Raw genomic sequence first — 13364 nt, forward strand, 5'->3', positions numbered from 1 at the left:
TGCGATGCATCTGGGAGAGTTTGGGATATTACAAATCGAATTCCCCTAATTCTTAATTTTTCAAGTAAGTAAAGACTGAAATATAAGATAGCAAATTAACGCAACTGCAAACAGCAAAAATGTAAAATCATAATTTTGTTAAAGATAAACCATTCAAATTTTTAAATTTCCTGAAGGAAATGGAAATGAACCCATAAAAACAGAGAAAGGCTTGAAAATCTACTTAATTTACTTCAGGCAGTTCAGTTGAAACATAAATTGAAATTAATTATTCTATCTCTAATTCTTCAAATAGAAACTGTGAATAGAAATAATGCAAGAGAATTAGTTTTGAATTTTATTGGGAAAATTTTAAGAGTAAGTCATTTGATAAATGAATTTTTCTTTGGGAATGATATTCCTAAACTTTCTATTTACGCTTTAAAATTAAAAAAAAAAAAAAAATTATAACCGATCGTCTTCGATGTATTGTCCACTGCCACCAACTCAACATCGTTATCCCGCTACCACATCCTGAGGATACATTTACCAGCTGCGTTCCTGCCCTGATCCGGCTCGCTCCTCATTAGACTACCTGGCAGAGCCGGCTTCCCCCATTTCCCTCATATTGATAGGGTACTTATCGCTGACCGACCGATCAACATACTGATAAATGTGGACGGAGCACCAGAACTTCGTCGGTATTTTACAGGTATTGCTCCACGCACATAAAACATCAGCAAAAGTTTATCTTAAGCTCACGACGCCGCGCTTCTGATGCGTCAAAGAGCTTTAGCGTTGTTATAGCTGCGGATTCCGGATTATACTCGAATAGTCCTTTTACCTTGAATTGCCCGGCGCCGCTCTCACCCTTTTCTGTACCTACTAGACGTGTAGTCGGCTCATATTAGAAGTAGAGCCAACGAGATATTTCACAGATATTCTTTTGAACAACGTTAAACATTCTCACACTGAATACGGAATTACACATTGGTTGTATAATTAACATACAGCTACAAGAGGACAAAGTTGCCAAACTCCCACCGTCCCACAGCCTCGACCTCTAAAGCTGTTGGATTACAGGAATGAGTTGCTGTTTCCGACCGACCGAAGTTTTTTTTCTTGACTTATAAACTTAAAAATTTCAGAAAACTATCACAACATCTCTCGCAATACTGTACAGCCAAACGGAGTAAAAAAAATCTGTTAATTTGTATGAAAATATAAAAATATGTAGAGAAAGCATATAATGAAAGTGAAAATATTCAAGAATATTCAGCCACACGTTTTTGGAAAGAGAAGGATTTTGATTAGTTTTTTCAACTCAATATAGTTGCCGAAATATTTTGCTCCTCAAGAAGAGGCACCTGTGATATTGTTGAAACTCTCACCGACAACCACGTGATTTGCGCATGCGCGCAGCAAAAACTAAAACAGAACTTTTAACTAACTTTAAGAACTCGTGATGGACGTTTGAGTGAAAACATATAATTCTTCTCTTCTGTGTTATATATATATATATATATGTACATATATATATTAGTTTAGTGATATAATTGTAAATTAAATATTTTATTATCTTAGAAGCCTCTCTTTTTGCGTGAGTAGTGCCTCTTGATGAATGTAATAATTAAAAACATTCCCGGATACGCCTTTGGAACGAGAAAAAAGATCGACTAAAAGATAAGCCTTTTTAACTTTTGTGATGAGGTCACATTGAATTAATTATTTACTACGTTATGGCAATATTTAGATATTTTCATCAGATTCCTTTGGTGACAGTTTCATTTTGTTCGCCAACTTGTGTTGTAAGGTGAGGAACAGATTTCATCAGACAACTGTTGTAAGCGGAGGAAAGTATTGTATCAGACAACTGTTGTAAGCGGAGGAAAGTATTGCGTCAGACAACTGGCGTCTTCACTTCTGTTTGCCTGGGTAGCTGAAGGTATTTTGCGATTGTTGCCTTCTGAAGCTGGATCTTTTTTCATTGGGCGGCAAAACTTAACTGTGGAACTTTATAAAAGGCGGTATTTTTTTGTCTACGAAGAGGGAGGAGAAGGAGGAGATTGTGAAGGTGCGAGATGGAGATGCTGCATAGAGAAAGACAGTAAGTGTGGGGTAAAATGCGAACTATAAGGAGTTTATCGTGCAAGCTTTCTTTGGTCTCCCAGAGTGTATGAAGGAAGCGAATTTCTTTCTCTTTGATGTAGTAGCTGCAAAATTTAAGCTAATCTCCATTTTTCCCGGGCTTGGCATTTTCGCCCGGCATCCCGATGAAGAGTACCTGAATGTGTTTGAGCTGAAATACACTAAGTCTTCGAAGGGCTGTGTGGAAGAATTGATCTATCCTTTTTGTTCTGAGTAAGGAGGCCTCATATCATCATGTGACATACCGGATTAAAAAAAAGGAATATCTCTTCAGTATTGTTTGTATCCAATAAAGCAAGAATTAAATCTGTTTTCACGTGTTTGTCACTCTCTCGTTACGGCGGGCTATAGACCTGGATCTTGTCCTGGGGTAAGTTGCCACTATATTCCTGTTTATCATAACATGTGACATATACGTTTGCCACCACAACCAACGAAATAATCATTGCCACACTTGGTGCCGCGCCCAACCGTTCCGTGTGCTGTGTCAATTACATTAACGTTGCATTGAACTGTATCTATTCTAAGACTGTATTTAAAGCAGTAGTATTTATGAATGTATTTAAAGTGAATATAGATTGTATTAATCACATGAATGATTCAAAGTCTAAGTGAATGTATTTAAGATGAATATAGATTGTATTAATCACATGAATGATTCAAAGTCTAACTTAAGTCTTATGCTGCAGTGGTAAACTTGTTTGATATTAATTTTTTTTATTTGTATTATATATATGATTTATAGTATATACCTTTATTGGGCAAAAATTTGCATATTTATCATATGTGTCAGTTCATAGAATGTTATTTTGTTTAATTGAGTATGCCTAAGACACGACAACAATCTCCTGAACAAATGGAAACTAAAACATTCACATTTAATATTGCATCATTTTCTGGTGATCCTGATACCGTTCGCTGGTTCACTAGCCAGATTAAAGAATATAAAACTCTTAATAATTGGAATGATAAAGTTGCACTATTATATCTGAAAAGTAAACTTGTTGGTGCTGCACAGCAGTTCTTTGCAGAATTGCCTGCTTGTCAAAATGTGACTTCCCTAGACGAGGCTTGTGAAAAACTGATAAATTTCTTTTCGAAGGATTCTAACTCTTCATCTAATTTAATTGCTTTCCAGACCATTCAGCTGTTACCTGGTGAGTCAATGAAAAGTCTTGCTCATCGCATTGAAACTTTGGCTCATGCTACATACAGCCATGTTCAAAATAGCAAAGCATTGAACCAAATAAAATATTTGCAGTTTCTAGCTGCTTTACCAATAGAACTCAAAGAAAAATTAATTAGTGAATCTACAGATAATTTTGATCAGCTTGTGAATTTAGCTCAGCAACATCATTCTAATTCGCAAAATTTGAAAATAATGCAAACACATTCCATTGCTTTGAATAGCAAAGATGATGCTATTGAGAGTTTAAAAAGTCAAGTTGAAAACCTCAGTCTTCAAATTGCATTACAGAATGAAAAATGTCAGTTTTGTAATTTAGATAAGCATCCCTTAAATCAATGTAATGCTGTTTTGTCTTTACGGACAAGTAATCCCACACATACTCAAGATGCAAATGACCATATAAATTGGATGCAAGAAACTCCCATATATCCTCCATATCCACTTCCATGCTTATACTGTCATAAATTTGGACATTCAATGTCAGTATGTCGTGCGTATTTGGCGATGTGTAGCCCTCGTCCGAACCAGGTTAGAAGTTCGAGTAACTATGTTAGCAGTCTTCCTAATCTCACTAGACCACAGTTCTATAGCAATAGTACGCGACAAGGTGATAACTCAAATGTTAACAGCTTTCCATCTTATGGTCGGAGACTAAATTATTATAATCAGCCAAGATACAGTACCCCTTTAAACGCAAGGGGAGTTCACAAGTAGGTGGCGATGTGACCTCTAATGTCTCAACCAAGTCACCAAAAACCAACTATCATACGAGCAAAGAATCGGAGAGTATTGAAACATATTTAAATAAGCAAATGATAATCAGTGGTAAACCCTCGAGTTCTATCAAAGAGTTTTTGCAACAATTTCATGTCAAAAGTAAAAGTAATTGTTTACCTATTGCGCATATAAATAATGTCTTTTCTGGATTGTACTCTTCCTTTGATTCATGTAACATTTGGTAAAAATTTGTGCACTTTATTACTTGATTCAGGAAGTTCTGTGTCATTGTTATCAAAAGCTGTGTTTGATACAATAAGATTGGATACTAAAGTTAGATTTTTATCAGACATGTTCAAATTAAAACTATCAATTCCAATTTACATTTTTCAGCCTGTGCAGAAATATCATTTAAGATAAACAAGCAGCATTTTAAACACGCCTTTTATGTATCTGATGCTTTTCAACAAAATTTTTATGAAATTTTAGGTTATGACTTTTTATCCAAACATGATGTCTTAATATGTGCTAAAAGTGCAGTAGCAAAATTTAATAATTTTGATGTACCTCTAATTAATATGGCTAATGTAAAAAATTATAATTGTAATCCTGTACCTTCAGAATGTTATGCAATTTTGAAGCACAAAATTATGTTAGATCCTGGAGAATCGACAATTGCGCACTTAAGAGTCAATAGTCCTCATGCTAACAATCAACCTGTCCTTTTTCAACCAACTGTAAGTAAACACGATATTGAATTGCATCCTGCGATCCACACTCTAAACGACAATTCCTTCATTACTGTCATCAAAAATATTGGTTCGAACAATGTTCATATAAACAAAAATCAGAGGCTAGGTCAAGTCACATCTCATATTGAATTTGCTGAGACCTGCTGATTCTGTAAATTCGGATACTCCTCAAAATGAGTATTGCAATCTTATAACTCCATCAAAAGAGGTTTTAGAAATAAGGAAACAAGAATTGTTACCAACTGACTTTGATCTTAACCATCTTTCTCCTGAACAAAGGCAGTGTTTATTGGATGTGTTAATCTCTAATTATGCAGCTTTTTCCAAATCTTTAAAATCACTTGGCTGCACTGATAGGGTAACCCCACAAATTTGTTTTAGGTCTTCGAATCCCATTAGGACCCTCCCTTTTGAAATTCCTTATTCATTGCAATCCCAAGTTAAAGAAGATCTTCAGGAATTGCAGGAAGCTGGTTTAATTCATCGAAATGTTGCTGAATGGGCTTGTCTCATGCTGTTAGTAAAAAAGAAGCCAGATCCCAAATACCCTAATAATCCACCCAAATACCGCATGGCTCTTGATTTAAGATTGCTTAATTCTATTATTGAACATTCAACATATCCTCTTCCAAAGATTTCAACGCTTATAAACAACATCTCCACTTACAAGTACTATTCAGTACTTGATTTAAAAAATGCTTATTGGCAAATTAAACTTCCCGATCACTTGCAGGATGTGTTAACATTTACTACACCTTTTGGATCCTTTGCTAATAGAAGGCTAGTTTTTGGCTTAAAGACTGCCGCCAGTACTTTTCAAGCTTTAGTGGATACGCTTATTGATGAACTAAAAATGGACGGCATCGTAGGTGTGCATGCATATCAGGATGATATTGTAATAGGTGCTTCTGACTTTGATGATATGATGACTAAGTTGACTGCAGTATTGAAACTTTTATCTAAGTATAACATAACACTGTCTCCTACAAAATGTGTCTTTTTCAAAACAGCTATAGATTATTTAGGATTTCACATCTCTCATAACTTAATTAAACCCATTTCAACTAATATTGCTAAGATCATTTACTTTCAACCACCTAAGACAGTCCGCCAGGTCAGAAAATTTCTAGGCCTTTGTGGTTTCTATAGGCATCTCATACCAAATTATGCCGAACTTACTGATATTTTGACACAGTTGACCAGTAAGAAGAATAAATTTAAATGGACTGATGCGCATAGCGTTGCATTTGAGAAACTTCAGCATATATTCTTTTCTGAACCTTTTGTTATCTTACCACAATGGGACAAGGAATTTATACTGAATACTGATGCCAGTGGTCATGCTATTTCGGGAGTTCTTCTGCAGGAACACAACAATGAATTGCATCCTGTGTCATATTATAGTCGAACATTGTCACCATCTGAAAGAAATACCCAGCTATAAAATTGGAACTTTATGCCATTTATCGGTCTGTTACTGCTTTCAAATCATATTTATATAATCGAAAGTTTAAAATTTTGACTGATAGTAAACCTCTGTTGCATTATCAAAATTCTACGTTACCTGCTGACAACACGACTAGGTGGCTTATGGAGTTAAGTGAATATACTTTTGAATTTAAGCACATTCCTGGAAAATTAAATTCTCTAGCTGATTACATGTCACGTATGCAAGATCCTGATCATAATCAGCCAGTGTTGGCTGAAAACTCTGAAGATAACTCAGTTATTCTTCCGTTTGTTGAAAAAAATCTTAAACGACCCAAAGTGAATGCCCTGGTTTCTTCTGGAGATCTTGCTCATGAAATTTCTGAGAGAACGTTTCTTGCTGAGCTAAGTTCGGATCCTTTTACTTCAGAAATTATCACAAGTTTGGAAAATCCTTCCTTGCTTAATGCTGCAAAGGTACATAAGTTCTTTATTAATGAGTCAAGCAAGCTTCTTATGTTTATTTCAAACAAACAAAATATTGCTGAGTTAATTGTTGTTCCACAAACATTGAAATCTAAAGTGTTAGAAATTTCCCATATATCTCATCTTGGGGTGCAAAAGACTTATGAGATTTTATCGAAACGTTACTTTTGGAAGGGCATGTATAATGACACAAAGAACTTTGTCCTCTCGTGTCATTTATGCAACAAATATAAGTCGTTCACTCCTAAACAAGCACCATATAAAGCCATCAGAATACCTAAGTACCCAAATGACTTTATTTCCATGGATATTGTCGGTCCTATAAGGAATTGTGGCCATGTTCTTACTGTTTTAGATCATTTTTCTAAGCATCTTGCGTTATATCCACTTAAAAATCTCACTGCTGAAACTATCACAGGGCATTTATTACAATATATATCTGTACATGGGCGACTGGAAATGATCTTGACTGATTTGGGCACACAATTCACTTCATTAGTGTTTGAATCAATTACAAAATCATTAGGTATTAAATTATCTCACTGTACTCCTCAGAGACCGGAATGCAATGCACAAAGTGAACGTGTTAATACTTCAATCAAAACTTCTTTACTTACCCTTCATGAAAAAGGTGTTTCATTTCAAAATGCATTGTTAATCCATCAGAATATTTACAATGGTACTATTCATCCTTCAACAGACTATTCTCCTAATATTTTGCATTTTGGAAGAAACTTATCTTTAATTTTTGATACATTTCATCCTGATCCAAGGCCAGCTCAATTGGATAAATCCCATTATTTGTGTGATCTTCTAACACAGCTGAAATTAACTTATGAACATGCCTATGAGACGCTTGAGCGGAAACAAGTAGAACAAAATACTCGTGAACTGAAAAATGCCAAATTAAGATCATTCAGTATTGATGACGTAGTGTATTTGAAATCTAAGGATAGATTTAAACCCAGATTTTCTGGACTATTTTGTATTGTTTCAAAATCAAGTGATGTAAACTACACTATTCGAGCACTTGACAATGAGTTTGCTCAACCATTCAAAATTCACATCAATCGCCTTCGGTTAGCTGCAAAACGATTCTCTCACTTAGTTCAAAATCCACCTCCTGCTCCTCAAGTTACACATCAGTATAATCTAAGAAAATGACAGCACGTTTAAATTTTCTTCTCGTCTTAACATAGTAGTGTATTGGAGAATGCTGGTATATATGAAATGTTATGTAGATAAGTAGTGTGTTTATATCTAATTGTACCAAATTGATTCTATTGCGCCTCTTTTGTTGAATTCTTATGATTGTGCAGGCATAATCATTAGTATTTAAGGCTTTATCACCCTTAAATATCAATTATAGATTCAGCAACATTGTGCCTAACATATTTAAAATGATTAAAGGTGTTTTATTTTTCAAAATCTCTCTGTATGATGTGATTATAGTTGTCTTATAATATTTTGTCATCATAAATGCTATTTATTAAGTGTAACTAGGAGTATGTAAAAATTGCTATTTTGCTTATCATAAAGAATGTTTTCTTATTTTATTGTATCGGTTCTCTAATCTTTAGTCACCACGAGATTTTATACGCCCTACTTTTATCTTGAAACTGTATGTGTTATACTACATATTTATAGCATGAAACATGTTTTGCATGAAAGGTTGGTATGTGAATTTTGTTTGTTGTATAGCATGAGAAGTATTGTATGTCATGATATATTTAATTTGGTCCAATGGTTCGATGCATATTAACTTTATTCTAAGGGTTTGTGCTGCTCCCTTTTAGGTGCTAATTCACAATGTTGGTAATATCTAGCTGCATTGCAGTAGCATGAAATAATATATGTTAAACTATATTACATGGTGCTACTAAATTACTATAGCATGATATTCTATTACTGTGCCTTTGAGGACTCACTGTTAATGCATTTACCACCACAACTGTCTTATGTCTTGCAAGTTAACTTTGTTTACACATGGTATTTCTGTGTTTGTGTATCCATATATCCTCTTAAATGCTGAATTCTGTGCAAATAGAACAGAATGTAGGTTATGAACTATATGAACAATGTTCAAATTGTTTGACATCTAGACTACTTTTGTGGACTGTGTACTTATTTAACGCACACTTATTATCAATTATGTGCCTAGTTCTTGAATATTTTGGACAAATTATGTGAATGTGCAATGATTATATCACTTATTACTGAGTACATGTGTTAGAGACTGTGCCTGAATACTCAGTACGGTAATTATGCTAAATTTATAGACTTTTTGATATTATGGACTCTACGATAGCAATTTAACCAAGTGATCTCCATGTTTTAATATGTTAGAAATTGTCTGTTTATTTATAGCGCATTTGATTATGTTATTTGTCTGGCAATTGTATACTATGTACTTTAATTTATTATGTAAATAGCAATTTGTGTGTAATATATGTATTTTTAACCATCACTTTCACATGAATTGGCATGAGTTGATATGAGACTCCCTCTTAACATTAGGAATGTGCACATAGGAATTTTTTTTTTTACCCTTTTTTTTCCGAAGCAGGGGTGGATATGTGACGAGGTCACATTGAATTAATTATTTACTACGTTATGGCAATATTTAGATATTTGCATCAGATTCCTTTGGTGACAGTTTCATTTTGTTCGCCAACTTGTGTTGTAAGGTGAGGAACAGATTTCATCAGACAACTGTTGTAAGCGGAGGAAAGTATTGCATCAGACAACTGTTGTAAGCGGAGGAAAGTATTGCATCAGACAACTGTTGTAAGCGGAGGAAAGTATTGCGTCAGACAACTAGCGTCTTCACTTCTGTTTGCCTGGTTAGCTGAAGGTATTTTGCGATTGGTTGCCTTCTGACGCTGGATCTTTTTTCATTGGGCGGCAAAACTTAACTGTGGAACTTTATAAAAGGCGGTATTTTTTTTATCTAGGAAGAGGAAGGAGAAGGAGGAGATTGTGAAGGTGCGAGATGGAGATGCTGCATAGAGAAAGACAGTAAGTGTGGGGTAAAATGCGAACTATAAGGAGTTTATCGTGCAAGCTTTCTTTGGTCTCCCAGAGTGTATGAAGGAAGCGAATTTCTTTCTCTTTGATGTTGTATCTGCAAAATTTAAGCTAATCTCCATTTTTCCCGGGCTTGGCATTTTCGCTCTGCATCCCGATGAAGAGTACCTGAATGTGTTTGAGCTGAAATACACCAAGTCTTCAAAGGGCTGTGTGGAAGAATTGATCTATACTTTTTGTTCTGAGTGAGGAGGCCTCATATCGTCATGTGACATACCGGATTAAAAAAAAAAGGAATATCTCTTCAGTATTGTTTGTATCCAATAAAGCAAGAATTAAATCTGTTTTCACGTGTTTGTCACTCTGTCATCACGGCGGGCTATAGACCTGGATCTTGTCCTGGGGTAAGTTGCCATTATATTCCTGTTTATCATAACATGTGGCATATACGTTTGCCACCACAACCAACGAAATAATCATTACCACAACTTTATTTTCTAAGAATGATTATGCTGTTAATCATATCATGAACATTACAGATATATTGAAATGGATAGACTTTTATCAATATCTAGGACAATCTAAAGTTGCCTTTTCCTCTAGTACAAGTTAGCTTACTAAATGCAATGCCACATTTTTTATTCGTTACAACTTTACTTTCTCATTAAAAAATTATTGCATAGTTCCGAGCATGTGAATGATTTTCTGACATACATACAACAACACATTTTCCGAAATTGCATAGCACGATAAGAACCTGGACTTGCGCGACATTTCTAGACCTCTTGCGAATACCTTATCTTTCAAAAATCATAATTAATAGTATTCACAGGATTACTATCCGGGCCCTGTCTCTCTCCTTCGTGATCCTTATGAAATCGATGTGATACCGCACGCACATTAAATATGTCAAACAGGAGATCAAGGACAACATTTGCAATATGTGGATCAGTCGTGTCTGAGACACTTAGTGTATAAAGACAGTGGCTAAGAGCTGACAAAATCCGTTTTTCTACATGCTCTTTGAACGCTGAGCATTTCTTGAATTCCGGCCCAACAAAGAGCGAACAATAAAGATACTAAATACTTGGAGCTCGACCTAGGGTGCTATCAAGGCGACAGGTTGACTGCACGGACATTTTTTTTTTTTTTTCATGTGCAACATGGGTACGAATCAGTTTCCTTGAAAGGGTCCTCCCAAAAGTATCCTTTCCCGCATGCAGTTGCTTTCCCTTAGTCAATTAACCTAACCAGCCTTCTTCATAATTATTAATTTAATATAGCCTGTAAGGTTCTGCACTCGCTCAAAATCGAACATTTTGCTTATTCACATTTCCATTTAAATGGAAATACTTCTCGTTGAAAACCGTGTGTTAAATTGCTCGAAATTTTATCCCACTAATCACAAAGTAATCTGAAGTCGTCATTCCTTGTCCTTGGTTGTTAATTTATCGAAAAATGCATAATTTATAATGTAATTGTAAGGAAATAAGTAAAGATCAGAGTGCATAATTATTTGGCGTACTCAGCAGCTTTCTTGTTTAATTTCTAGGACTTTATCCAGGTATAATGTTTTCAGCTGTACCAAAATTTGATAGAAGCAGTCACTTCTTGTCCAACAAAGTGGTTTAAATTGCAACTAGTAGACGGAAAAAACAATAAACGACGATGAAAAGTGTAGGTGAAAATATAGTTATGAAGAACTGGTAAAGCGTTATAGGTATGTAAATTGACCAAAAAAAGAAACAAATGTGCAAAAAACCTCTAAAACACTTAACATTAAAATATTTTGATTTGAGATGATATTTAATGAAACTCATATATAAATACGAAAAAAAAAAGGCCGAGTCTGACCGTCTTAGATGGGCTGTCCACTGCCACCTACTCACTAGCGCTATCCGACTACCGCACCCTGCAGGAACTTTTGCCTGCTGCGTTTCCGCCCTGGGCCGGTTCGCTCCTCCTTAGACGACCTGGTAGATCCGGGCTCCCCCAGTTCCACCATATCGACAGAGTGCGTAGCACGGACGCCAAATCAAGACAGGCGCATGGAGGACAGAACTCCCAACCTCAAACCATCCAACAACCTCGACCTCCAAAGCAGCTGGATTACAGGAACGCGCCACCGTTCCCAGTCGACCAAAGCTCTTTTTCTTGCCTTATAATAATTTTAAACTTAATACTATCAGAAAAACTAACACATATGTGCTGCCATCTGTTAGCGAATTTTGTAACATCGTTTCAATTACAACACAACCGAACAGAGTAAAAAGTCTTCCATCTGGGTATGAAAATATAAAAATATCTAGAGTAAACACATAAAGAAAATGAAATTTTTTTGAGTGCTGTCAGGAATTAGATTTAAAAAAAGTATTGAAATAAAGTAACTTTGCAAAGATACGTATTTTTAGTGATCAGTATGAAAAACCTAATCGAAATAAGATGTGATTTTTGGAAAATAAGAGAAGATAGTAAAGTTTTAAAATAAAATAAATGTTAGTAAAACTTAAGATCCTTACATCTTTATTGCACAAGCATATTTTGAAAACTAAATGTTTGAATAGTGAAGAATATTCAGCCATATATTTTGGAGAGGGGAGGCAAAATTTTGGCATTTTTTTTCTAAAAATTCTCACCGAAATATTTTGCTCCTGAAGAAGAGGCACCTATGACAGATGGTCTTTGAAATCGATAGGGTTTCATCAATAACTACTGCAATCTGAAGTTATTCTTGTCTCTAGTTTCTAGTACATTAACTAGAACAGAACATTAGTGGGAGGGAGGACTCGCAGTAATGTATGTCAGTTGAAGAGCCGTAAATTAATGCTAAAAATATCTAAATAATTAATGCTAAAAGAATACTAAATTTATTTTCGAAATACCCATGATTTTTTCATAAAAAAAAAAAAGTAACTTTTATATATTTATTTTTAAGTAATGAAATGTTGATAGTTTTCAGTAAGATTCCTTAAAGCATTTTTTGTTTTAAGTTATAAAAACAACATAAGATGAAAAGAATAGTTTCTGTATATATTCTTATTGGCTATTGCTACGATATTAGAAATACTTTTTTTAAATGGTTAAAAAAGGAGAAAAACGTAATGCAGGAAAGATTTTAAGACTTAAGCAAATTCGTACTTAACTCTTCACTCAAATTTAAATTTGGTTCACAAAGAAGAAGCTCAAAAGTATTAACTAGGATCTTCTGCAAATGGCCTTCATAATTCGCTCTTCCTTTCATCATTGCGGTGCTACTAATGGGGATTTTATGAACGTATTTAAATGCAAATTATTTAATAAGACACCGCTAATTGACAAGTACAAGATTTTTGTCAAATAAAGAAAGATTATATTCTGGGGGAAAAACATCTTTACTGATTATAAATATGAAAGAAGAATTATTGTAGGATTGATTTTAACGGGAAGAAACACAGTCCACATAAATGGTTTTAAGCTAAATTTTTTAAATTACCACTCAATTTCTCCGATTAAATACATGTGCAAAATCAGTAGAAATATTTATTTAAAATATAACTAACATATTTCATTTGCGATTCCAGATGAACTGATTTTTTAAATAATTTGTTTGAGAAAAAAATATATTCTGTATACTCAGTGGAAAGTCGAAAAAGATGGCT

The 13364-nt window shown here is 34.6% G+C and overlaps 1 non-coding gene across 1 annotated transcript; it reads right to left on the minus strand.

The window, feature by feature from the left end:
- Positions 1 to 11563: 11563 nt before the first annotated feature.
- On the minus strand, positions 11564 to 11862 carry LOC146997788 (signal recognition particle RNA). The gene has a single exon (XR_015040936.1).
- Between the last annotated feature and the right edge of the window lie 1502 nt (positions 11863 to 13364).

The sequence above is a fragment of the Stegodyphus dumicola genome, chromosome 4 (genome assembly GCF_044657685.1).
Source record: "Stegodyphus dumicola isolate Sdum_Otavi_A_Nest chromosome 4, ASM4465768v1".
NCBI lineage: Eukaryota > Metazoa > Arthropoda > Arachnida > Araneae > Eresidae > Stegodyphus > Stegodyphus dumicola.